Source organism: Petromyzon marinus, unplaced genomic scaffold, assembly GCF_048934315.1.
Source record: "Petromyzon marinus isolate PM22_M1 ecotype Great Lakes invasive population unplaced genomic scaffold, UKy_Petmar_22M1.pri1.0 PM_Scaffold_8, whole genome shotgun sequence".
NCBI lineage: Eukaryota > Metazoa > Chordata > Hyperoartia > Petromyzontiformes > Petromyzontidae > Petromyzon > Petromyzon marinus.
The window spans coordinates 1279863-1305786 of NW_027423688.1; the positions used below are offsets into that span (position 1 = coordinate 1279863).

Consider the following 25924-nt stretch of genomic DNA (forward strand, 5'->3'; position numbering starts at 1 on the left):
TCTTTGGTTCTTTCGGTAAAGTCACGTAGAATGAGAAAAAAATAATAAATTGATAAAATAAAATAACACAATAATATTCTCACGACGTTTCGGCCACAACACAAGCGGCCTTCATCAGGTGAAGGGACGAGACTGTCTGGTAGGACAGCGCTGGAGTGAAAGAGCCACGTTCAGATCACGACCTTTAAGCTGTGTGAGAGGAAACAAAGCGCCCTCAACTATAGCAACACGGATAGCTACGGGCCTCGTTCAGACGGACGAGTTCATCCATGGTCGGAACAGAGGAGGGGGAGAGAGACAGCTGTTCCGACCATGGATGAACTCGTCCGTCTGAACGAGGCCCGTAGCTATCCGTGTTGCTATAGTTGAGGGCGCTTTGTTTCCTCTCACACAGCTTAAAGGTCGTGATCTGAACGTGGCTCTTTCACTCCAGCGCTGTCCTACCAGACAGTCTCGGCCCTTCACCTGATGAAGGCCGCTTGTGTTGTGGCCGAAACGTCGTGAGAATATTATTGTGTTATTTTATTTTATCAATTTATTATTTTATTCTCATTCTACGTGACTTTACCGAAAGAACCAAAGAAGATGATCGGTATGTGTTTTACGCATGATCCTTATTTGATATCACAAGATATTTGCCTGTTTTTCTAATGATCTGCACGTGTTTCACTCATAATCTCTGGGTTTCACACATTTTCTGTGTGGGTGGCTGGGACCACCCTCAGCTGCCTTTTTCTCCCGAGTTGCGATGTGTACACATCATACCAGATACTAATTTAAGGCTGAACCGACCTCTCCAGATCCAGGACGCACTGGTGATGGTGGCTGTAAGCGGGAATCGAGCTCGGGTCGCCGGATTCATTGTAGCGCAGCGTGCTAAACCCACACGCTCACAGACAGGACTCCAGCTCATCCACCTCGCGCACCTTTGCCAGGAACTTCCAATTGTGGAGCGACGAGCAAATGAAGCAACCCGACCTCCCCTCGGGATACGATGGCTGGCAGGTGGTTGAAGCTATCCGGCAGGAAGCGAGTGCAGGTAACGCTCACCTGAGCGTTGCGAGGCGTGCCCCGCAGGTGGTATCACGTGGGACGATGGATGTGCGACCACGCTATGGCCCTTTCACGATTCCGCTGCTGTATGGGGACCGCCACAACCTAGCGGATCGTTGCGGTGTATTTGACCATACTTCACCACGCTGGTTGGTTGCAGGTGTGGGGAGCGGCACAGTGCAAGGGTTCATGTTGCTGGACTGCCCCTTTTCTGATCATGTGACCCTTGCCAGATTAATTCTGCAAATGCGCAATCGCCGAGCCATGCGACAGCACCCCCGGTTTGCCACGTGTAGCTCTTGTAGACGATGACAACAAACACGCACCCTGCTCTACGGAGCCTGACAGCAGTCATGATGGTGGTGGTTTGCGTGGTACCTTACCATCAGACAAAAAAACTAAACAATTTTGTATTTTACCCGGTAAAGCTCACTGAGCTATATAGATGTTTCTCTGAAGCGACCTGCCTATCACAAATGATAACTCAACGAAGTGGCTTATCACGCGGAAATGTATTCTAGCCTCGATATTACAGCTGAATACAAATCCTCAGAGGGTACCCACGAGCCCGGGCAGCAAGGGGGCAGTTGGCAGATGGTAAGGGGCCAAGGAGCAAGGGGGAGGATGGAGAAGGGCAGCGGGGAGTGGAGCAGTGGTGTGGCACGTTCGAGTGATGCAAATATTAACTGATTTGTATTGAATACAACTAGAACAATTTACACCGGTGCGTTGATCGATATGATCTTGATTATAATGTTAACGATAATTATGTTGAGATTAGGATATGCAGGAGATAGTGATTATAATGATAATGTCTCTACGCATGGTGATGGTAGATAACTATTAATCTGGTGATGATGTAATGATGATGGCTTGGCAAGTTGAAGATGGTGATGATAGTGCTCCTGCTAGTGGTGGTGGTAATTCAGATGATGATTATGATGCTGCGACTTGCTGTAGCTGCTTATAATAATAATGATGCTGCATCTGCTGCTGACGATGATGATCCCCCCCACCCTCGTCCACCCCCGCAGGTTCTGAGGAGCGCCGCATGGTGGTGCAAGCACTGAGCCTGCTGAAGCGCGGGAGTGCGGAGAGGCGACCCCGCGAGATGGAAACAGGAGGGACAGGGTCCTCCTGGGGGGATATCGTGAGCGGCGCAGGGGGTCCTAGCGGGGTCGAGAGGGGAGGAGACACAGCGGATGGACACCTCATTGTTCCCCCCGACGGGGACCCTAATGGGGTCCCAGTGGGCGGGGACTCGGGTGGGAGATAACGGCCGAGGTTCGCGTGGCGAGAACAAACGCGCGACCCCGTGTGCGCGTGAGCGTGCGGGGCCACGAGGGCACGTACACGGGACCCAACCTCGGCGGGTTCGAGGAGGCCCTCCTGGAGCTTGGACTGCACGAGGCTTGAGACGGAGGTAGGTGGCTGAGGGGTTGGGTGAGCGACAGGTTGGGTGAGTGAAGGAGGCATTGATTGATTGCGTGGGTAGAGGGTGAGTGGGTAATGTTGAGTGAGCGGGTGTATGTGGTTGAGTTAGTTGGTAGGTAGCCGAGTGGGTGAATGTGGGAGGTTGAGGGGGTGAATGAATGGTTGGATGAGAGAGTGGGTTGGTGAGTAGGTGGGTGAGTGTGGGAGGTCGAGTGGGTGAGTGAGGGGGGTCGAGTGGGTGAGTGAGACGGATGGTGAGTGGGTGGGGGAGTTTGAGTGGGTGAGTGGATGCGTGGGTGATTTGGTAAGTGCATTGTTAATTGTGTAAATGGCTCGGTGAGTCAGTGAGTGCGTGCATGGCTGGGTAAGTGAGAGGATGAGTGGGTTGGGGAGTGCGTGAGTGGGTTGGGGAGTGCGTAAGTGGGTGGGGGAGTGAGTGGGGGAGCGAGTGGGCGGGTTAGTGATTTAATCAATCATCGTGTGATTTAATGGTTGAACGGAGGGGTAGGTGAATGAGTGTTTGTGGTTTAGTGAGTGTGTGTGTGGATGAGTTAGTGGGTGGGTGAGTGGATGATTGTGGGAGGTTGAGGGGGTGAGTGGATGTGTAATTTAATGGTTGTATGGGTGGGTGAGCGTGGGAAGTTAAGTGGGTGTGTGAATGAGTGAAGGGGTGGGGGAGTTGAGTGGGTAGGTTGTTGGATAATTGGGGTGAGTGAGTGGGTGAATTATTGGGTGGCTGAGTGGGTGTCCGGGTGAGTTAGGGGGTGGGTCAATATGGGTGGATGGGTGATGGAGTCGGTGATTGAGTTTGTAAATTGAGTGGGTGATTGAGTAGTAGGGTGAGAGTGGGTGGTTGGGTGGGTGGAGGTGAGAGGTTGGGTGAGTTGGTGGGTGGGTGAATGAGTGGATTGATCAGTTAGTGTGTGGTTGAGTGGGTGGTTGTCTGAGTGGGTGAGAAGATGGGTCGTTGAGTGAGTGGATGGGTTATAGATTGAGTGGGTGGTTGTGTGATTGATTGGCTGAGCAAAGGGGTGAATAAGTGGATTTGTGTGGTTGAGTTACTGGTTAGGTGGGTGAGTGCATGAGTGTGGGAGGTTGAGAGTTCGTTGGTGAGTGTTTGAGTTAGATATTGAGTTGGTGGTTATGTGATTGAGTAGGTGAGCGGAGGATTGGGTGAGTGAATAGATGTTTATGTTTGAGTTAGTGGGTGGGTGATTGGATGAGTGGGAGGGTAATTGGATGAGTGGGAGATTTAAATGGTGAGTGAATGGGTGATTGAATGCTTGGATGGGGGGTGAGTGATTGAATTGGTGGGTACAAGATTGAGTGGGTGGCTGGGTGAGTGGGTTAGTGAGTGGGTGTGTGTGTGTAGATTAGTTTGGTATGAGATTGAGTGGGATGCTGGGTGAGTGGTTGAGAAGATAGGTGGGCAAGTTAATGAGTGAGTGGGTGGGTAAGCGGAGGGGTGAGTGACGGGTTGGGTGAGTGAGTGAATGGGTGAGTGACGGCTGGGTGGGTAATTTAACATGGGAATCTTCTTTGGTTCTTTCGGTAAAGTCACGTAGAATGAGAATAAAATAATAAATTGATAAAATAAAATAACATAACACAATAATATTCTCACGACGTTTCGGCCACAACACAAGCGGCCTTCATCAGGTGAAGGGACGAGACTGTCTGGTAGGACAGCGCTGGAGTGGCGGTGTCCTACCAGACAGTCTCGTCCCTTCACCTGATGAAGGCCGCTTGTGTTGTGGCCGAAACGTCGTGAGAATATTATTGTGTTATGTTATTTTATTTTATCAATTTATTATTTTATTCTCATTCTACGTGACTTTACCGAAAGAACCAAAGAAGATGAATCATTGCAGTCACGAAAGCTGTAAATCGAAATTTAACATGGGAAATTGAGTGGGTAAGTTAGCGTGTAAGTGAGTGGATGGTTGAGTCAGAGAGTGAGGCGCCAAGGTGGTGAGATGTTCACTATTTTGCCTTGTATACAGGAGGTGGTAGATTCGATCCCGACCCTGTCGCCTGTATATTTGGAGTTTGCAAGTTCTCACCCGTGGTCGCCTGGATTTTGTTCTAGATCCTCAGGGTTTTCCCTCTGCATTTAGAAGCAACATGCGTTTAGAGGATTTGGCTGCAATAAATGTATCTGTGATAAGCCACTCGTATATCTATCATTTGTAGCCAGGTCTATTCTGAAAAGGATCTATATAGCTTAATGGGCCTTGCCTGGTGAAATAAAAAGTAAATTTCAGTTTAAAGCTTTCATGACTGCAAGGATTCATCTTCTTGGTTCTTTCGGTAAAGTCACGTAGAATGGGAATAAAATAATAAAATAAAATAAGACGATAAAATTATCACGACGTTTTGGCCACAACACAAGTGGCCTTCTTCAAGTGAAGAGACAGGTCTGTCCGGAAGACAGCTTGAATGAACGCTGACATGCAAGGACCGCGTCTATTAAGCTGTGTGGGCGGAGTTAAAATATGAATTTGCATGTTACCTGCATCACCTCCGGAGAGGAGGAGGGAGGGGGCTGGGAACACAGGCAGAGAGGAAACAAGAAAAGGGGCAAGTGCAACAGCCAAGGTGCGCTGTTGTGTCCTGAGTTGCCTTATGACTATGCTGTAAACTGGACTACTATATAATACAATATTATACCTTCCAATCTAAACTACATGGTATAACATCACATCATAGACAAATTCCACTTTTGAATTATACAATGCGTTACTTTACACTACCCTATACTTTAGATTATAAACTATTAGACTTGTGATATTACACTGTCTTATTCTATGAACCCAACTATATACCACACTGATGTATATTCATTATGCAATTACGATGCTATATATTGCCTTATGAGTTATGTTAAACATTACAATGTTATACTATTAATTATTATACTACATGTTGTAAAGCATACCATTGACCGTGGTGTGAGAAGTATTAAGAGGCAGTGCCAGCGAAAGGGCTGCGGTCTGAAAATCACCATAAAATACAATCAATTAAGAACCGAAATGGTTTAAAACATCTTTCCAATGGTTACTAAGCCAGAATCCATCTTCTCGGTTGAAATTGTCTCTGTGCTTGTATATGTGGATGGCCTCATGAACGAATCTCTCATGGTAGCTGGTTGGCTTGCAACGAACCTCTGTCTTGGAGAAGTCAATGTCATGTGAGCCCACTGAATTATAACAGTGATCTGCCACGGCAGAGGCGTTCGTCCTACCGTGTTTCAAGTCTGCTTTATGTTCGCGGATGGGGTCCAATATATGTCGTATGGTTTATCCAATGTAGCTGCTACCACAGAGGCACTTTAGTTTGTAAAAGCCCAGGTACTGTATGTCTGGAACCACATCCTTTACAGATGGAACCAGATCACGGATTTTTTGTACTGTGTTGAATCGGACCTGGATCTTGTGTTTATTCAGGATTTTGGAGATATTTTAGTGACCCCCGCAATGTACAGTGAGGGAAAAAAGTATTTGATCCTCTGCTGATTTTATACGTTTTCCCACTGACAAAGAAATGATCAGTCTATAATTTTAATGGTCGGTTTATTTGTGGTGAAGGTTGTTTTGAAAACGAGCTATGTAGCTCATTGGGCCTAACCTGGTAAAATAAACATAATTTAGTGTGTAGGTGAGTGAGCGGCGTGTGAGTGAGTGCATACGTGTGTAGGTGAGTGGGCGGTGGGTGAGTGAGATATTGGGTTAGAGATATAGTAGTGGATGGCTTGCTGAGTGGGTGAGTGGCTCTGTGGTTAAGTTAGTGGGTGGTTGAGGTAGTGGGTGGTTTAATTAATAGGCGATTTAGTTTGTGAGTGGTTGAATTATTGGGTGGTTGACTGATGGGTGGGTGAATAATTCCGTGGTAATGGGTGAGTAGATGAGTCGGCGGGTGGTTGGGTGAGTGGGGGATTAGAAATTGAGTGGATTGCAGGGTAAGTGGATGTGTAAGTGGGGTGGGTAAGTAGGTGAGTGGCTGAGGGAGTGGGCAGCTGGTTGGGTGAGTGGGTGGGTTAGAAATTGAGTGGGTGGCAGGGTCAGTTGATGTGTAAGTACTGGGTGAGAAGGTGAGTGGCTCATTGAGTAAGTGAGTGGATGGGCGAGTAGGTGAGTGGATGGATGAGGGAGTGAGTGGGTGGGTGAATTAGTGGGTGGGTGAGTGGATGTTTGGGTGGGTGGATGAGTGAGTGAGTGTGTGGGTGAGTGAGTGAGTGTGTGGGTAGGTGGTTAGGTGGTTAGTGTGTGGGTTAGAAGTTGAGTGGGTTAGTACCTGAGTGAGTGAGTCGGCGGGTGGGTTGGTGAGTTCGTTGTTGGATGAGTGGGTGAGTATTAGTGGGTAGGTATGTAGGTGAGTGATTGACTGTGTGGGTGGGTGAGTGAGTGAAGAGATGGGTAGGTGGGTTGGTTGGTGGGTGCGTGAGTGAGTGAGTAAGTGGGTGCGTGAGTGCATAAATGGGTAGGTGAGTGAGTTAGTGGGTATGAGATTGCGTGGGTGGTTGGGTGAGTGGTTGAGAATTAATTTTGATGAGTTAGTGGGTGGGTGATTCGGTGAGTGAGTGGTTGGGTTAGCGTATGGGTAAGTGAGCAAGTGGTTGGGTGAGTGTGTGGGGTAGTGAGTGATTGAATAAGTGGGTGAGTGAGGGGCTGGGTGGTTGGCTTGGCTAGTGAGATTGTGGGTGGGTAAGTGAATGGGTGTATTGGTCGGTGAGTGTGTGAGTAAGTTAGTCGGCACGTGATTGAGCGGGTGGCTGGCTGAGTGCGGGAGAAGATGGGTGGGTGAGTTAGTGGGTAGGTGAGTTGGTGCGTGGTTGAGTGAGTGAGGGGGTGGTTGGGTGAATGGGGGAGTGACTGGTGGGTGGGTAAGTTAATGTGGGAGGTTGAGTGGGTGAGTTAGTGTGTAATTGGGTGAGTGGGTCAGAGAGCGGGGTGCCACTATGGTGAGATATTAACTACCTCACTGAGTATACAGGAAATCGTGTATTCGATTCTGACCCTGCTGCCTGTATATTATGAGTTTTAATGTTTTGCCTGTGTCCTCGTAGATCTTTCTCCGGGTCCTCCAGATTTATCCCTCCGCATTTAGAGTCAAGATTTGTTTAGAAGAAATGTCAGCTTGATAAGCCACTTCGTTCACGTATCAGTTGTAACCAGATCACTTCTAAAATGTTTTATATAGCTCTGTGGGGCTTACCTGGTAAAATACAAAATAGTTTAGTTGTAGTTTATTGGATGCTGGATTGGGTAGGTGGGTAGTTCGGTGCATGGGTGGGTTAGAGGTTGAGTAGGTGGCAGGATGAGTGGGTGGGTGAGTAGATAAGTGGCTGGTGAGCAGGTAGGTGGGTGAGTGCATGAGTTATAGATTAAGTGGGTGAATGGGTCAGTGTGTGATTTGGGGCATGAATAGGTGATTGGGTGGGTTAGTGGAGTGTTGAGTGAGTGGGTCGTTGAGTTAGTGAGTGGGGGGTATGCAGGTGGGTTCGTAGGTAAGTGGTTAAGCGAGTGGCTGGGTGTGTTGATGAGTGAGTGGGTTTCGCGATTGAGTGGGTGCCACGGTGATTGGGTTCATGAGTGCTTGGCTGGGTGTTTGAGTGGGTGGGTGGGAGGCTGAGTCAGAGTGGAGCGCCAGGGTAGCAGAATGTTAACTCCCTCGCCATTTGTATAAGACATTGTGGGTTCGATCCCGATTGTGACGCCTGTATATTTGGAGTTTGCATGTTCTCCCTGTGGTTGCATGGATTTTTCTCTGGGACCTCCGAGTTTTTCATGCATATTTAGAAATATACATTTAGAGGCTTTGGCTGCTATAAATGTCCACGTGATAAGCCACTTCTTTGAGCTATCATTTGTTTGCCACGTCGTTTCCGACAAGGATCTATATAGCTCAGTGGGCCTTACCTGGTGAATTTTAAATAATTCAATTGTAGTTGAACTATTTAAGTGAATAGGTGGATGAGTGGGTCGGTGGGTTGGTGAGTGGCTGGTTTAGTAAGTGAGAGGTTGGATGAGTGGGTGGGTGGTTGAGTTGTTGGTTTAGAGATTCAGTACGTGGCAGGGTGAGTGAGTTTGTGGTTGAGTTGTTGGTTTAGAGATTCAGTACGTGGCACGGTGAGTGAGTGGGTGGGTGGCTTTACGAGTCGGTGGGTGGGTGGATAAGTCAGAGAATGGGGCGCCATGGTGGCTAGGAGATGTTAACTGCCTCGCCTGGTATATTGGACTTCGTAGGTTCGATCCCGACCTTGACGCCTGCTGTATATTTGAAGTTTGCATGTTCTCCCCATGGTCGTGCAGATTTTTCTCCGGTTTCTCCAGTTTTTCCCTGCACATTTAGAAACATGAGTATTTTGAGCATTTGGCTGCTATAAATTTCCCTGTGATAAGCCACTTCGTTAGGCTATCATTTGTGGCCAGGTCGGTTCTGAAAAATAGCTCTGGTAAAATAAAAAATGGTTTCATTTATAGTCTACATAGGATTGACTTCCCAGGAAGTAACACTCATTGTATAAACCCCAGAAGAATATTGTTTTGAGTCACCCAAACCAGAATGTGAACTGATATATTCGTATTTTCAAGCGAGGTTCTCGGCCACAGGCCACCTGGACAAATATGATGTAGTTTAGTTTGCATATGAATTATTACTTGGGGTTTGTTGACATGATAAAGTTAATATTTTCTTTGACAGGTCTATTGTGTTGTACACTCTGACAGGGGCTCAGGCTTGTTGGGGCAGCATCTGGCTGAAATGCACCTTCACAACAGGAAGATTGGAGAGAGGCTTCACAAGGAAGAGAAAACTATCGGTATTGAATCATGAAATTGTAAAACATGTGGAAAACTAGGCCCACCGATCCAACCCTAGCATCATGTCAACTATGTATTATGTTGACATTCCTTCGCACTGAGAGTAGGCATGCCAATGGGATCTAATGAATATGTGTTAACAGGCGATTTGTGTGTAAACAAACACACATTTCATACAGCTGTTTATTAATCGTAAAAATCAAGCGATTGAGCTAGTGAATGAGATACACACATGCTGTCATTATTTCATACATGAACACAACCAGTGAGCCAGCGGTCATGATTTTCCACACCTAATCACATTCATCTCTTTGTTTTAGCCATCTTTGTGATGAAGGGAACTGTATTGTTCATGTGTGTGCAATGTACTTTTATATGAATTATGTTGGGTAATATATGAAAGTCCATCAGGGCAAACTCTTCTGCAAAGGAGACTTAGAGAATTCAACATTGCGTCCCTTTATATTTTTGCTAATCGCAATATTTTTCGATTTAAAGCTTTCGTGACTGCAGGAATTCATATTCTTGGTTCTTTCGGTAAAGTCACGTGGAAGGGAAATAATAAAATAATACAAATAAAACATTATATAATAAAATTTTCACGAAGTTTCGGCCACAACACAAGCAGACGTCCTCAGATGAAGAAACAGAGCTGTCGGAAAGACAGCGTCTTAATGAACACTGGGCAGTGAACACTGGGCAGTGTTCATTAAGACGCTGTCTTTCCGACAGCTCTGTTTCTTCACCTGAGGACGGCTGCTTGCGTTGTGGCCGAAATGTCGTGATAATTTTATTATATTATGTTTTATTTGTATTATTTCCCTTCTACGTGACTTTGCCGAAAGAACCAAGAATATAATCGCAATATGTTCAGGAGATAAATGTCAAGGTCTGCTAGCCAAAAGAAGGCTTTAGGAGAGAGTTCATGTAGTTTTGCTATTCATTCATTAAAGGGCAATAGAGTAAATGCTCAAATAAATGTTTTCAGCTAATTTTGTATATACGCTAGATTTACAAGTCTATAATGTACAGAAAATACCATGGTTGGCCAGACCATCGCTCGGCATCTGCATGTGGCTCCTGGGCAGTTCAAGTGTGGCTCTGCAGAGGCGCTGCTAATTTGTAACTCTTCAATTTAACTTTATATGAAGTGAGAACAATCTGGTATCGGAGGCAGGCCATGAGTACTCCCAGGGCACTGAGATTTCTAAACTCAAAATTCCACAGCCAGTCGACACGAGTCAACTTCTGTATGGCTAATCTTTATCTCTTGTGGCTCCCGCGGCCATCTGAAGATTATGGTATGCTGCTGGTAGGGTCAGGAAAGTTGGTCACCCTTGGTATATATCTGTATATGGGTTGATGATTTTGTGCAATGTTCAGCTGCTCCGTCACGACAGGGGTCCCAGTCAGTTTGAGACTGCTAAATTAAGGTTCTCATGTGCTTTACAGATTTTGATAAAAATTTCAGTCTTGAATTTCTCCCAACAGGTATGGACCCTGGGCAGGAGGATGTAGAGTATGTGGGATTCATACGGCTATATGCTGTGGTTACATCCCACATGTGATCTCCGCTTTAAAGTCATGAAACTGGTTGTAGCCCATTTAAATTTTAATATACCCGTTTAACACGTAGGCTTTCGCGGCCAATATCATCCATAATATCGTTTTTTTTTGGGTTAGATCGTTGAAATATAAATTTGTCGTTAAACCCGCCACCACCGACACAGCCAATTCGTAAGGTTTGTCACATAAACAGAACATTCCAATTCGTGAAGGGCTCACAAGTGACGTAATCACATCTATCCCTCCAAGGAATGAAACAGGAGGATTTCTCTACGAATTTGGCTGTCCACCTAATGATGATAGTTGTAATTACTGGCGAAACGTCATACTCAGATTGTAAATGTTGTGGATTTTCTCTCCAACACTTCTGTTTGCTGTACAAGTAGCGGATTGGCATGTTCCGTTTACGTGACAACCTTACTAATTGGCTGTTAGGTGGTGGTGGGTTTAACGGCTCATTTATTTTTATGCGATCTAACCCAGAAAAACTATATTATAGATTTAATGTACCCTTTTGTTGAAGGACAGCCTGGGTGACCAAAGTTTTATAGGAACGGCAATAATGTTTACTTGATTAAATTAGTTTTATCATGGAGCGGTGAAATCAGCTGTTGTTCAGATGTCAGTCTAATTAGTATTACATCGTAGAAATATGAGAGTCCTTTGTGTAATAGTCTATTAACCACTGATGATGGTAACATTGGTTTAAGGTTACATTTTAAGAAGAACTAGATTGGCGTACATTTTATCTTGCATAAGTACACAAATTTATAAAACAATATATTTGATTAAAAAAATGCATATATTTTCTTCCATTGCACACAGTTGTACCATTGATAACAGGGCACACAGTTACAACTGACATCACCAGATGTCACTCAAGTTCCCTCAGAGATCGATCTTGCATAACCAGTGTTCACATAATCAGTTATGTTTTCGCTAATTACCAATTACACTCAGCCGGGTTTGACAGACTTGTATGAATGTATGTTGAACTTCCTTTCCACCGTACATAGCCAACCGTGCTAAACGGAGGTGTGGGAATTAAGTGCAGAACCTATCGTTAGGATCAATGCTGTTGTATTTTTTATGAGGATATCAATTGGTGGCTGAAATGAGATGTTCAAAGACTACACCATGATAATCGGTACATAACATGAGTGTCGAATTATGTCTTAAGAATTACCCAGCCATTTGTACGTAAATTTCAACGTTGCTGGGTGACATCTTAAGTCCGTGTTCTTCATTGCAAGGCCCGCGGGCCGGTGGCAGTCCCTGGTGTCCTTTTTACTGCGACCCCTGACGTGCAGTCCCCGACAATACACACAAGTGAAAACACCCCATCATGCTGTCAAACCCCCCAATGGTTTTAAATGTGAGGTGGCTCTTTCACTGATAATGTCTTATTCGCGAAAGTGGCCCCCCTCCGAAAATGAGTGAATATCCCTGTTTTAGGTCAAGGATTGGCCAAATAAAGTAGGTATTATTTGCTTATGTTTCTAAATGTCCGTAATAAAACTATATTTATGCCACCAGCTGAATGAGTGGCAGGAGGACTGGGTGACGTTCTTCTCACGGCAGCGACTGCAGCTTCAGCTGGACATGATAGAGAAGGACTACGGTGAACGGGAAACCCGCGAGCTCTGGTCTCGGCTTCAGGTTCGTAAGCTGTTTCACTCTCGCCCTTAACCCTTTCCTGTTCCGAGACGACTGCTCATTTCAGGATGGGTCTCGTTCACCGAATCTCGGGACGCGCAAGCGGTTCAGCGGTAATTTTATTTAGAGAGGCATAGCGCCGTTGTTTTTAAAGACATTGTACTCGCCACAGAGCACCGTAGCGACAGGACAGCACTCTGTTATAGCTGGTACCAAACTGTGCTACACACCTTCCCGCACGGCCTTGTGGGATCCTCGGTACTAATAAAGTTTTTTAATATTTACTTCCTATTACGTTCCGATGGCGTACACGAGATTCAGCGGTGAACGGGATGCACCCCGCAACTTGCAGTCATCTCGGAGCAGGAAAGAGTTAATACATGCAGCAGTGTAGCTCATCATTTGCACAGCCATATGGGAAACCCATTTGATCGCAGTGGGTTTTCGAGGTGACTTTAAAGGTAAAGTGGTGTTTCACACGCAGGCTTTCGCGACCAATATTATTCATGATAAAGTTTTTTTTGGCTTAGATCGTGTCAGTGTAAATGCGTCGTACACCCACATCCACCCAACACAGCCCATTAGTAATGTTTCTGACATGAACAGAACGTGCCATTTATGTTATTGCTTCGGCACTCTGGTGTGTTAGAGAGGAAACGCAGAACATATTCAAACGAGTACGACCTTTCGCTGGTGATTACAACCAGCATCAAGCAATTGCCAGAAGCGTTCTGACTTCTGGCAATTGCCTAATGGCAATTGGAGGTGGGTGTACGACGCATGTAAATTTATGCGATCTAACTCGAAAACAACGTTATCATGAATAAAGTGGTGTTGTTTTTTGCGTGGTGTGCAGCTTCGGTTGGGGGATTTTTTTCCGGGATGTAGAGGTGGTTCCGGCACTGCTCCACGGTGACCTATGGACTGGGAACGCTGCAGAGATTCATGAAGGGCCCGTGATCTTTGACCCAGCCTCCTTCTATAGGCACTCGGAGTACGAGCTTGCCATCGCTGGGTAAAAAAGCTACAAACAACCAAAACAATAGCAGCAACTGCCGTTCACTGCCCTGTCTGTGGCATGCAAGGTTCATTCGTATAACCTCTGTGGCAAGGGCTGGCTCATTAATTAAATAACAGAGACCAGGTAGAGTTGTGGTTGAGATCTCTACATGCTGAGGTCTCCACCCTCTATATTTGCTAACTTACAAAGACTCATCCTTCCTTGCTAAGGCTTTTTGGGCAAATCCTGTTAAAGCTGATACGGTGCACAAAACAATAGTGGAACGATAAAACTCTTACTTATCCACGGCACTTGAGGATGCTTGAATGTTCCAGAAACACAGTTTGTCGAACAAGGAACCCCTGGTTCAGAGACAAGTTGCCACTGATGTGCTTTACCAGGAATCCAAGCTGAAGATAATTCATTACACGTCAAATAGAATTCAAACCCTCAGAGCTGGGATATGCTTCAGTGAACAAAACACATTTGACATTATGTTTACTGAGCAGCCATTGGTGACCAAGTTGAGAGCACAGCATTCCTGCCCTCAATTCGCAGGAACGTTTGTTGATAGATGGCTCACTGAATTTTGAACGGAGGACCTCAATGGCATTGGCTCGGTGCTCTGACATTGAAATTAACCTCGAGCCACTCAATTACCTGCATTACGTTGAATTTGTGAAAATGTTCATTTTGATTTTAAAGCTTTCGTGACTGCAGTAATTCATATTCTTAGTTTTTTCGGTAAAGTCACGTTGAAGAGAAACAACAAAATAATAAAATATATATAAAACAATAAAAAATTCTCACGACGTTTCGACCATAACTCAAACGGTCGTCTTCAGGTGTGTTGGTTCGCATAAATTAATTTTTAAACGGCGCATTTATTTATTTATAAAAACCGTTAGCGCCACGCGCAACGATTTGGCAGTTTACCCAGGACTAGTCCATCTATATTCTGAAAAGAGGAGGGGGGAGACGAAATTTTGTATAATGTTTGCTGTCTGAAAGCCACTGTAAGCGTGAACAATCAATTAAGACCTGAAATGGTTTATCAAATCTTTCCAATGATTGCTAAGATAGAATTCATCTTCTCGGTTGAAATTGTCTCTGTGCTTGTATATGTGGATAGCCTCATGAACGAATCTCTCATGGAAGCCAGATGGCTTACAAAGAACCTCTGTCTTGGAAAAGTCAATGTCATGTGAGCCTACTGAATTATAACAATGATCTGCCACGGCCGAGGTGTTGGTCCTACCGTGTTTAAGGTCTGCTTTGTGTTCACGAATGCGGTCCGAGACATGGCGTTTGGTTTCTCCAATGTAACTACTACCACAGAGGCAACTTAGTTTGTAGACACCAGGGTATTGTATGTCCGGAATCACATCTTTTACAGACGGAACCAGATCACGGATTTTATGTAATGTGTTGAAACGGACCTGGATCTTGTGTTTATTCAAGATTTTGGAGATCTTTTTTGTGATCCCAGCAATGTAGGGTAATGTGATGGTTTTGAAAGGCTCCTCAAGAGGGTTCTTCTTCATGGTTTGAGTGATAGCTTTGCGGATTGTATAGTCGGAGTAACCATTAGCCCTAAGAGCTTGGTGTACGTGCTTGAGTTCACTGCTTGTGTGTTCCTGGTCGGATATGCATTGGGCTCTGTGATACAGAGTCTTGATGAGAGAATTCTTCTGTGATGGATGGTGGTGGGAATCCGGTTTCAGATAAGCATCCGTATGGGTAGCTTTCCTGTAGACAGAGTGGCTCATTGAACCATCAGGTCTCTTTTTAATTAGGACATCCAAAAAAGGTATCTTGCCATCTATTTCGACTTCCATGGTAAATCTGATGGCTGGGTGTATGGAATTGATGTGGTCGAAGAATTGGTCTAGAGCAGGCCGGCCATGTGGCCAGATGACAAAAGTGTCATCCACGTACCTCTTCCATAAGGTTGGGCGCAGAGTGGCAGTCTGGATGGCGTCAGTCTCAAATTTCTCCATGAAAATGTTAGCTATAACTGGAGAAAGGGGGGAGCCCATTGGGGTGCCCTCTGTTTGTAGAAAGTTCCATTCCAAGTGCAGTATGTATTGGTTAAACAATGTCTCACCAGGGGGGGTACCTCAGTGTTTAGTCCTTGATGAACTAAGTCTTCAATGATTGCAATGGTGTCAGGTACAGGAACCTTGGTGAATAAGGAAACTACATCAAAACTGACAAGCAGGTCGTCTGGGGACAGGGAAATACCCTTGATTGTCGATACCAGGTGAGTAGAATTTTGTTCTGAAGACGACCGTTTGAGTTATGGTCGAAACGTCGTGAGAATTTTTTATTGTTTTATATATATTTTATTATTTTGTTGTTTCTCTTCAACGTGACTTTACCGAAAAAACTAAGAATATGTTGTTCATTGTTATGTTGTTCGTGCTGGAACAGCAGCATTGTAAGATTTTGAATGTTTGGTGTTGTTTGGGTACAGGATGTTCCAGGAGCTTTAGCTCCACGCTTCACTCATCCTACCACGCTCTCATCCCAAAGTCACAAGGCTTCGGCAAGAACCAGAAGCTCTAGCAACTCTTCCACTACCTGAACCACTGGAATCACTTTGGGACAGGATACCGAGGGTCATCCATCTCCACCATGCGCAGTCTCCTCAAGTGAATGAACGGTGCAGGAAATCGTGGGCTATGGTGTATGACTATAAAAATTCTTATCGGCCATGATATACATTGTTGAATAAAGGCCTTCCCTAAGCCACCACTCAATCTCACAAAACTAGTCCATTTAAATGCTGTGCAATGCCCTAGGCATTCGACGTGAGTGTGACCGGGGGTCCCTTTGTTCCACATCCTGGCCGTGATCTCCACGCGAAAACTGGGTCAGTTAATGTCCGAATCAGAATCTTTAATTAGGCTGGACGAATCTGATGAGCTATTAAGCTCTTTTTCACAGATGTCCAGTCGGGGCGAGTCAGAAAGTTACAACAACAAACAACAATACAAACAGATAGGAGGGCAAAGTAAAGGAACGCGAAGCAAATTTTGACTTAACTTTCGTGACTGCAGGAATTCATATTCTTGGTTCTTTCGGTAAAGTCACGTAAACACCAAACAAAAACAATAAAATAAAGACCGCTTGTGTTGCGATTGAAACGTCCTGGGTTTTTTGCTTTTATTATTTTCAATTTATTTTTTATTTGTTTTTTTATTGATTTTTTTTATTTAATTTGAATTTTATTTCTTGTTTTCTATTTACGTGACTTTACGGAAAGAACCAAGAATATGAACGCTAAGCAAGTCATGAAATAAAAATATATAAGAGTTCAAATTGCATTAGTGCATCAATTCCTGCCAAATTTTTTTTATCACCAAATGCCATTTTGGGCAAGGCAGCATAACAAAAACAATCCCAGATGTTTGACTAGTACCAGTTACAGTGTATGTTTTTGTTGTTGTTTTGCTATGGGAGTAAACCTTTGCAGAGAAAGGGACCAGAATTAGGAAAGCTAAGCCAGGCACTCCTTCAGAAGATGCCATGCACGGGCGTGACCACTGCACCACCCTGACGCCCAAACAAATGGAATTCAAATAATCTGCAATACTGGCAAATAATAAACCCTATTAGTATCAACCGAATGTCTGGACAATCTGACCCCCTCTACACAAGCAACAGCTGAGAGTCAACGCTGTGATGCTGTGCGATTGGTGCAAGCGACCCATCGTTGTGTTTTAATGTTGAGCGGTTAAACTTGCACTGTTGTGGGGTGAGGTCAAGGCCAATGGCTGCTTCCAGCGGTGTCAAGATCAGCGTTTTGAAGAGGCTCACGAAGGATGATACTTGGCAGTTGGCTGCAGTCTCCCTCCATTAACAACAGAGGGCAGAGGAGCGACGCTCACAACAATTGGCTGAGCACTGGGCGTATACAACGCATGAAGTCGGCAGCAAGTTTATCTCAGGGAGTTGACCCGCACACGACAACTGGGTCTGTCCCGCGTGTTCACGCTATAACGCGGTTGCCTTCATTTAGGGAACGCGCACCGCCATAAGGCGACTTGTGAGCGGTCGACGCCGAACTACTTTCTTGAGCTGCGCGGTTGAGCGAGACGAGACGGTAACGCGGCGGCGTCCCCCCAAGTTATTTGTAACCCAATTCTGACTGCGCGTGGACATTCATTACGGGGGAAATATTTTCGCTTAGCGCGGCACTTTTCAGGAACGCATCTACTGCGTTAAACGAGGACCCGTCGTACAGGTGCTGTGCACACTGTACTGGGAATCAAAATCTGTTTTGACCCTGGAGAAATCCGAAGCGCTATCAAGCTCTCACTCACAGGTGTCCAGTAAGAGGCGGTGGGGGGGTCACCAAGTGACACGCAGCTTGACCGTGGAGTAGACCGCGAGGACGCCAGCATCGCCTAGGCAACGCCGCCCCCCTCTGGCTCTGCCTGCCTCGCTCTGTGCACGTGAGGTGTCAACCACGTGACGCGGGCCACTGCGCGCGTTGCGTCACCGCTCACCGTGGGGGGCCCCTCCGCTACGTCCACATCGTACAGTCGCACATTCATTAATAGTCACACTCTTAATCATGTTTATGGTCATCGTCATTAAAGGTGAGTTTAATAATACTACTACACAATGTGTGCATTAATATATACGGCATGAATAAAATGCACCTGTAAATATTCTAAGTAAGTTTGACCTGACATTATTGCACAACAATTGCCCAGCCACCGTGGGATGTTTATCCTCCAATGTGTATCTGGCTTTGACCTGACTTATATAAAAGTGCAGCTCTGCAATTGCTTGGTCACCACCACTGGTGAAAAGACCTTCATGAGAGCGAACTCTTTACGAGTATTTGGTCTACTTTTCCATATAACAATAGGGTTTACCCTTTCTGGCAATACAACAGGTGTCAAGATGTTAAAACACCAAACAGAATCCTTATTCAAGGAATCCTGTCTGCATTAACCACACGTACTTGTGGTGAACATGGAAACATGCTCTGATAATATATGCATTGTCTTTGAAACTGATTAGTCCACACCAGGAAGGTCCCATATTCTACTTTTCCACGTTGACCAGATGTGTTGGAAGAGCCGGCTGAAAGCCACACTTTGCTGCATCACACACGACTTGCCGATCAGCTAACTGTGGTGTACCCATTTAGCGACCTCTGGTCTGTGAGTTCAGTTTACTAACCATTAACAGCATGGCAGCTTTCTAAGTGGCTTTTTGTGACAATTCACCTGTGTCATTATCTCTTGCACAGCCTGAAATAAGTTTTGGCGTAAGGGAAGGAAATTATGACTCACCCACCTGCACCTGCCTTGTGCTCCCAGACACCTAAGGACCTTACTACCGCTGTGAGAAATTGACGGGCGTAGACTGCTGCATGGCGATGATGTATTCACGTCGTTCCTGCTGTTTTCCTCTTTTGCTAGGTGATGCAATTGGTGTGCCAACACCTCCAGATGCAGTTCCTGAAGGACGTGGGCATTCGGGACATGTTCGTTTTGCCTGCGAGTTTGTCCGAACACACAGGGAAGTCAGCCTGTTCATCGAGGTGCGTTTCCCATGTTTATTTAACTCGATTGGTCGTCTGTTTGCAAGGTCATGCTGTGCCCAGAGGTCACCCACTGAGTTTTTTTTACCGTAACATTACCGTCACTTGGGTTTGGTGATCGATTCAACAGGGCAAAAATATTTGTAAGAAGCGTAAACGTGGCAACGTGATCATTGTCAGGACACGGAGGACCTTCAGAATGCCGAGTATGATCTTTAAATTTATCCTGGGCTGGTTCGGGGGATATTTGAACAATTTGAATATTGGGGAGATATCGTCTTGCTACGGGTCTGAGTGAGAAGTCTCCCAGCGGTTTTTTGAGTCCATAATCGAGATTTTTGGGTTAGAGCACGTAAACATGCACTCAATGATACACTAAATATGCACTATTTATTTATATATACAGTGAGGCAAAAAAGTATTTGATCCCCTGCTGATTTTGTACGCTTGCCCACTGACAAAGAAATTATCAGTCTATAATTTTAATGGTAGGTTTATGTGAACAGTGAGAGACAGAATAACAACAACAAAATCCGGAAAAAACGCATGTCAAAAATGTTATAAATTGATTTGCATTTTAATGAGTGAAAAAAGTATTTGACCCCTCTGCAAAACATGACTTAGTATTTGGTGGCAAAACCTTTGTTGGCAATCACAGAGGTCAGACGTTTCTTGTAGTTGGCCACCAGATTTGCACACATCTCAGGAGGGATTTTGTCCCACTCTACTTTGCAGATCTTCTCCAAGTCATTAAGGTTTTGAGGCTGACTTTTGGCAACTCGAACCTTCAGCTCCCTCCAGAGATTTTCTATGGGATTAAGGTCTGGAGACTGGCTAGGCCACTCCAGGACCTTAATGGGCTTCTTCTTGAGCCACCCCTTTGTTGCCTTGGCCGTGTGTTTTGGGTCATTGTCATGCTGGAATACCCATCCATAACCCATTTTCAATGCCCTGGCTGAGAGAAGGAGGTTCTCACCCAAGATTTGACGGTACATGGCTCTGTCCATCGTCCCTTTGATGCGGTGAAGTTGTCCTGTCCCCTTAGCAGAAAAACACCCCCAAAGCATTATGTTTCCACCTCCATGTTGGACGGTGGGGATGGTGTTCTTGGGGTCATAGGCAGCATTCCTCCTCCAAACACGGCGAGTTGAATCATTCAGATGTTCATTGGCAAACTTCAGACGGGCATGTATATGTGCTTTCTTGAGCAGGGGGACCTTGCGGGCGTTGCAGGATTTCAGTCCTTCACGGCGTAGTGTGTTACCAGTTGTTTTCTTGGTGACTGTGGCCCCAGCTGCCTTGAGATCATTGACAAGATCCTCCCGTGTAGTTCTGGGCTGATTCCTCACGGTTCTCATGATCATTGCAACTCCACGAGGTGAGATCTTGCATGGAGCCCCAGGCCGAGGGAGATTTACAGTTCTTTTGTGTTTCTTCCATTTGCGAATAATCAAACCAACTGTTGTCACCTTCTCACCAAGCTGCTTGGCAATGGTATTGTAGCCCATTCCAGCCTTGTGTAGGTCTACAATCTTGTCCCTGACTTCCTTGGAGAGCTCTTTGGTCTTGGCCATGGTGGAGAGTTTGGAATCTGATTGATTGATTGCATCTGTGGACAGGTGTCTTTTATACAGGTAACAAGTTGAGATTAGGAGCACTCCCTTTAAGAGTGTGCTCCTAATCTCAGCTCGTTACCTGTATAAAAGACACCTGGGAGCCAGAAATCTTTCTGATTGAGAGGGGGTCAAATACTTATTTCCCTCTTAAAATGCAAATCAATTTATAGCATTTTTGACATGCGTTTTTCTGGATTTTTGTTGTTGTTATTCTGTCTCTCACTGTTCAAAAAAACCTACCATTAAAATTATAGACTGATAATTTCTTTGTCAGTGGGCAAACGTACAAAATCAGCAGGGGATCAAATACTTTTTTCCCTCAATGTATACTAAATTCTTCTGTTGATATGTAAACTCTGACTTTAACATAGCCACTTCCGTGACCAGTTACATGCTAATTCGTCACATTAACATTATGCTAATCTCCCAGTTACATGCTAATTTCTGACTTTAACATCCTGCTAATCTCTCACATTAACATAGCTACTTCAATGCAAAATTATTCTGTTGATATGTAAACTCCTTTGTCAAGGCGCTCTGCTCCTCCCATCCAGCTTAAAATACGCTGCCAAGCTTAGCAGTGTTCATTGGAGCGCTGTCTTTCCGACAGCTCTGTTTCTTCCCCTGAGGACGGCTGCTTGTGTTGTGGCCAAAACGTCGTGATAATTTTATTTTATTATGTTTTATTATTATTCTTTTATTATTTCCCTTTTACGTGACTTTACCGAAAAAACCAAGAAGATTAATCCCTGCAGTCACGAAAGCTTTAAATCGAAATCAACACACGTGGTAGGAAACAAGTATTGTATGTTATAATAATAATATAAACATGTAATATTCACGGCAATGGCAGTGTTGTTCAGCGTGCTCTGCTGTGGAAGCCAGCCACATGAGTTTGATAACCAGTCATGGCTAGTATCAGTGGAAAGCAAAATCTGAACTGGTTCAATGCTTCGCTGACCCAGACTGAGCAGTATGGAGTACTAATAAGTTAACCCGATGATACATTATTATTTGGCAATGCTGTTGCTGCGTTGGCAGTGGTGCCCAAGAACAATTAACTAAAAAGCTCAACACATTAGTCAGTAATGTTGTGGCCTCAATAGACACAACATTATATGCAACGTTTCGGGCAATGGTCCGTCTCCCATTTGTACAATGAAAAAGGGCCATTGCCCAAAAGTCTACATTTTTCCATTTTTATTTAATTTTAAGGTCATTGTTATTTACGAACGTGTTGAGTTCCCATGATAATTAAGAACAAATTTTGGTAAGAAAAGTCCTGTTACTATGATGAATGTATCCTATAGACAAACATACAAATTCATCACAGGGTTGCCTAAAGCTTGCCAATATAAAATAATGCCGATCAAGTTGTGGGCACCTGACATTCACTTGCCCTGCGGCCACTCCCTCAGTGACACGAGTCGCATTGACTCAGGGTCCCGCGGGTAGTTCCACGACTCGGTGGTCCAGGAGAGTGGCACGAGCGATGCGGGCATCAGCTGGGGCACCACAGGGGCAGCCACGCTTCGAGTCACTCGCACAGCTCCCAGTTCAGCACGACGTGAACGCATTCCCAGCCTTCTGATCTATGTGGCTTTTCCGAATGAAGCAAATTGTCACTGATAATTTAGCACATTTGCTAAGCTATTTAAAAGTATATATAGCGATTCATTTTATATAGCGTCGTTCATGATAATTGCATCTCAGAATTGCAGAGGAGCCAAAGACCAAGCTGGAATATTGCAAGGGAGGTGAGCCTGCGCCAATAATTGCCCTGCATTTCTATATATGTCCAGATGTTGCCAGCCAATTAGTGAGTGTATATATGTGGAAGGAAACTGGAGCACACAGATAAGTCACTGCTGAGTGCATTAATCACCCTTTGTGACATTTGTTTGTTTTTAAGTAAGAGGAGAGCGGAGTTTTAATGCCATGTCCTGAATGGGCCTTCCACAACAAAGTCCTCATTCAGGATCCCAGTCCCACAACATTTCAAGCCTGCCTCTCAGTTCTACTGCTCTTTGCACTGAACATTTAAACCTACTTATTGGACCTTCTGATATGCCTTCTTTGGTATCATGACATGCCATTTCCTATACTGGGTCATTGTAATCAGCGCTCCATCATGCCTCCTTGTCAGTCAGTAAACTTCTAACATTGGTGTCGTGTGTGTCTGTTGCAGGGATACTCTGGGGGGCCCTTTGTTTGCCAGGACTCAAACGGCCGCTGGTTCCTTTCTGGAATCGCCAGCTGGGGTGTTGGCTGTGCACGGGCTTACCAGCCAGGTGTCTAGCGCACCGTCGCCAAGTTCATGGACTGGATTCACCAGAACATGCAGTAGTCTCTTACACATTTCTGCACAAGCAGAATACTATAGACCAGGGATATAAATATTATGGGAACTATACATCAAAATAATTAATTAAGGCAATAAATATATTTTTCAAAAACTGATTTAAAGTTAATGTTTAAAGGTTAATTTAATGAGCTGAATACTATATTTTAACTGCACCATAATGCAAAAATGATTTCCAAGTGAACACGGATTTTGGGTCAAATCAGAAAAGTCTTTTTTTTACATGCGTTGTCAATAGCGTTTTTAACTTTTGGGTTTGCCACACATGTCAACGGGCCTGGCAAAGCAAACATGAGCATGATGTTGGCATTGGCAGAAGATGAAGACAGAGCTTGCTATTTTTCAATGTTGCTTAATTCTTTCAAAACTGACACAATGAATAATGAATGCACTGTCTAAATATTTGGCCCAACCTGATTATACATGATAGCAAAGTGAGTGTTGTCCAAACTACGTATGATACATTTATATTCTTGTTTTATTTTCACCTGGGTCATCAACTCGCATCTCCCATACATTAATTGCCATGGATGTTGAGCAGTCGGGGTACTCAGAGAGGGGTCTATTGGCCTTCTAGGGGACCACTGCAATGATCGGGGCATCCAGAAGGGATGATGAGTTCCACAGGGAGAACGTCCTTTACAGAGGTTGTCTTAGAGTATGTCCATGGCAAGGTTATTGTTGATTATCTTCACCTCCCCCGGTCAACACAGTCCATGAGTTTGTGAGTTTTGCTTTACTAACGACGTGAAAACAAGACTGGTTTGCACAAGGAGCCTGCAAAAAATTAATTTAGATAACCTCATGAAATGTGCTGCATGGCACTTATCTGAGACGCCCCTTATCTGAGACGCTCCTGTGTAAATGGCGTGATATCAAAACCATTATTATAGTGAACTACATGACGCATGTAAGAAAACTATATAAACATCTATTGGAAACATTTCATGAAAATATGTACAAAAATGAACACTTTAATAGTGTTTCATGGTATTCCAAAAATCATAGCATATTTGATTGGTTAAGATGGTTTACTGGTCGGGATGATAAATGGCAATGATCCTTCATCATGTAAAAGACTGTAAGCTGCTCTCAAAAATATATATATTTGAAGATCGTATTCACACTCTGCAACAGTCTATTTTCCACATCAAACCGTAATGTGTCTGTCGACTGCAATTGGAAATTGATGCATGCTTAGTAGCAATCGGGTAAATAAACATTGAAATGTGTCACATGTTCGTGTCTGGTGGCTTTTTGCTTGAGATTAGGGATCTTGTGAAAACAGTTATAAGACTTTATATGAAAACCTCCTCCACAGAGGCCGATTTTGACACTGTTGGTACAAGTCATCAAAGTCCAATTAGCTCCATCCACATCCTTCTGTACCACATCATTCCATCTCTCTTCTAGCCTATGACACATCCATTTAGCCCCATCCAGCCAAACAAGCTGTATCATGGGACCTTTTTCCAGAATCAGTGTGAAAAATAACAAAAGGTTTTACCCTTTCTGGCAGTAAAACAGGAAGTGGTGTTAAAATGTTCAAACAACCAATTAGAAACCTGTTGCAATGAATCAAGTCTGCATTAACCACACACGGTACTTGTGGTGAATATGCAAACAAACATGCTCTGATAATTTTGATTTAAAGCTTTCGTGACTGCAGTAATTCATATTCTTAGTTTTTTCGGTAAAGTCACGTTGAAGAGAAACAACAAAATAACAAAATATATATAAAACAATAAAAAATTCTCACGACGTTTCGGCCGCAACGCAAGAGGCCGTCTTCAGGTGAAAAGAACAGACCTGTCGGGACGACAAAGAAGATGAATCCTTGCAGTCACCAAAGCTTTAAATCGAAATTTAAGCTCAACATACATACATGCTTAGCGGCCAAGTTATGATTTGTTTTTGTAAGCATGCTTATGTAGCACTACTACCACTAGGTTAATGAGTATACTAGTGTATCACTACCACCACTAGGTTAACGAGTATACTAGTGTATCACTACTACCACTAGGTTAATGAGTATACTAGTGTATCACTACCACCACTAGGTTAATGAGTATACTAGTATATCACTACTACCACTAGGTTAATGAGTATACTAGTGTATCACTACCACCACTAGGTTAATGAGTATACTAGTGTATCACTACTACCACTAGGTTAATGAGTATACTAGTGTAGCACTACGACCACTAGGTTAATGAGTATACTAGTGTATCACTACTACCACTAGGTTAATGAGTATACTAGTGTATAACTACCACCACTATGTTAATGAGCATACTAGTGTATCAATACTACTACTAGGTTAACGAGTATACTAGTATATCACTACCACCACTAGGTTAACGAGTATACTAGTGTATCACTACTACCACTAGGTTAATGAGTATACTAGTGTATCACTACTGCCACTAAGTCAACGAGTATACTAGTGTATAACTACCACCACTATGTTAATGAGCATACTAGTGTATCACTACTACCACTAGGTTAATGAATATACTAGTGTATCACTACCACCACTAGGTTAACGAGTATACTAGTATATCACTACCACCACTAGGTTAATGAGTATACTAGTGTATCACTAACGCCACTAGGTTAACGAGTATACTAGTGTATCACTACCACCACTAGGTTAATGAGTATACTAGTATATCACTACCACTACTAGGTTAATGAGTATACTAGTGTATCACTAACGCCACTAGGTTAACGAGTATACTAGTGTAGCACTACGACCACTAGGTTAATGAGTATACTAGTGTATAACTACTACCACTAGGTTAATGAGTATACTAGTGTATCACTACTGCCACTAAGTCAACGAGTATACTA

At 44.2% G+C, this 25924-nt stretch overlaps 2 long non-coding RNA genes across 4 annotated transcripts in view; both read left to right on the forward strand.

Annotated features, from left to right (window-relative positions):
- The window catches only part of LOC142923850 (uncharacterized), a 58397-nt gene extending 41717 nt beyond the window's left edge, over positions 1-16680 (forward strand). Inside the window, exons 1-6 of one of the 3 annotated variants that reach the window (XR_012940888.1) lie at positions 845-1039; positions 2088-2476; positions 9216-9307; positions 12411-12533; positions 13387-13545; positions 15703-16680. This is a non-coding gene — a long non-coding RNA (uncharacterized LOC142923850). Of the gene's footprint in view, positions 1-844; positions 1040-2087; positions 2477-9215; positions 9308-12410; positions 12534-13386; positions 13546-15702 lie in introns of those variants that run through there. The other 2 variants (XR_012940890.1, XR_012940889.1) reach the window with 2 other exon arrangements.
- A 1634-nt stretch (positions 16681-18314) lies between these two features.
- Positions 18315-24308, forward strand: LOC142923849 (uncharacterized). The gene is made up of 2 exons (XR_012940887.1): positions 18315-19093; positions 22898-24308. It is a non-coding gene; the product is annotated as an uncharacterized LOC142923849 (long non-coding RNA).
- Positions 24309-25924: the final 1616 nt, after the last annotated feature.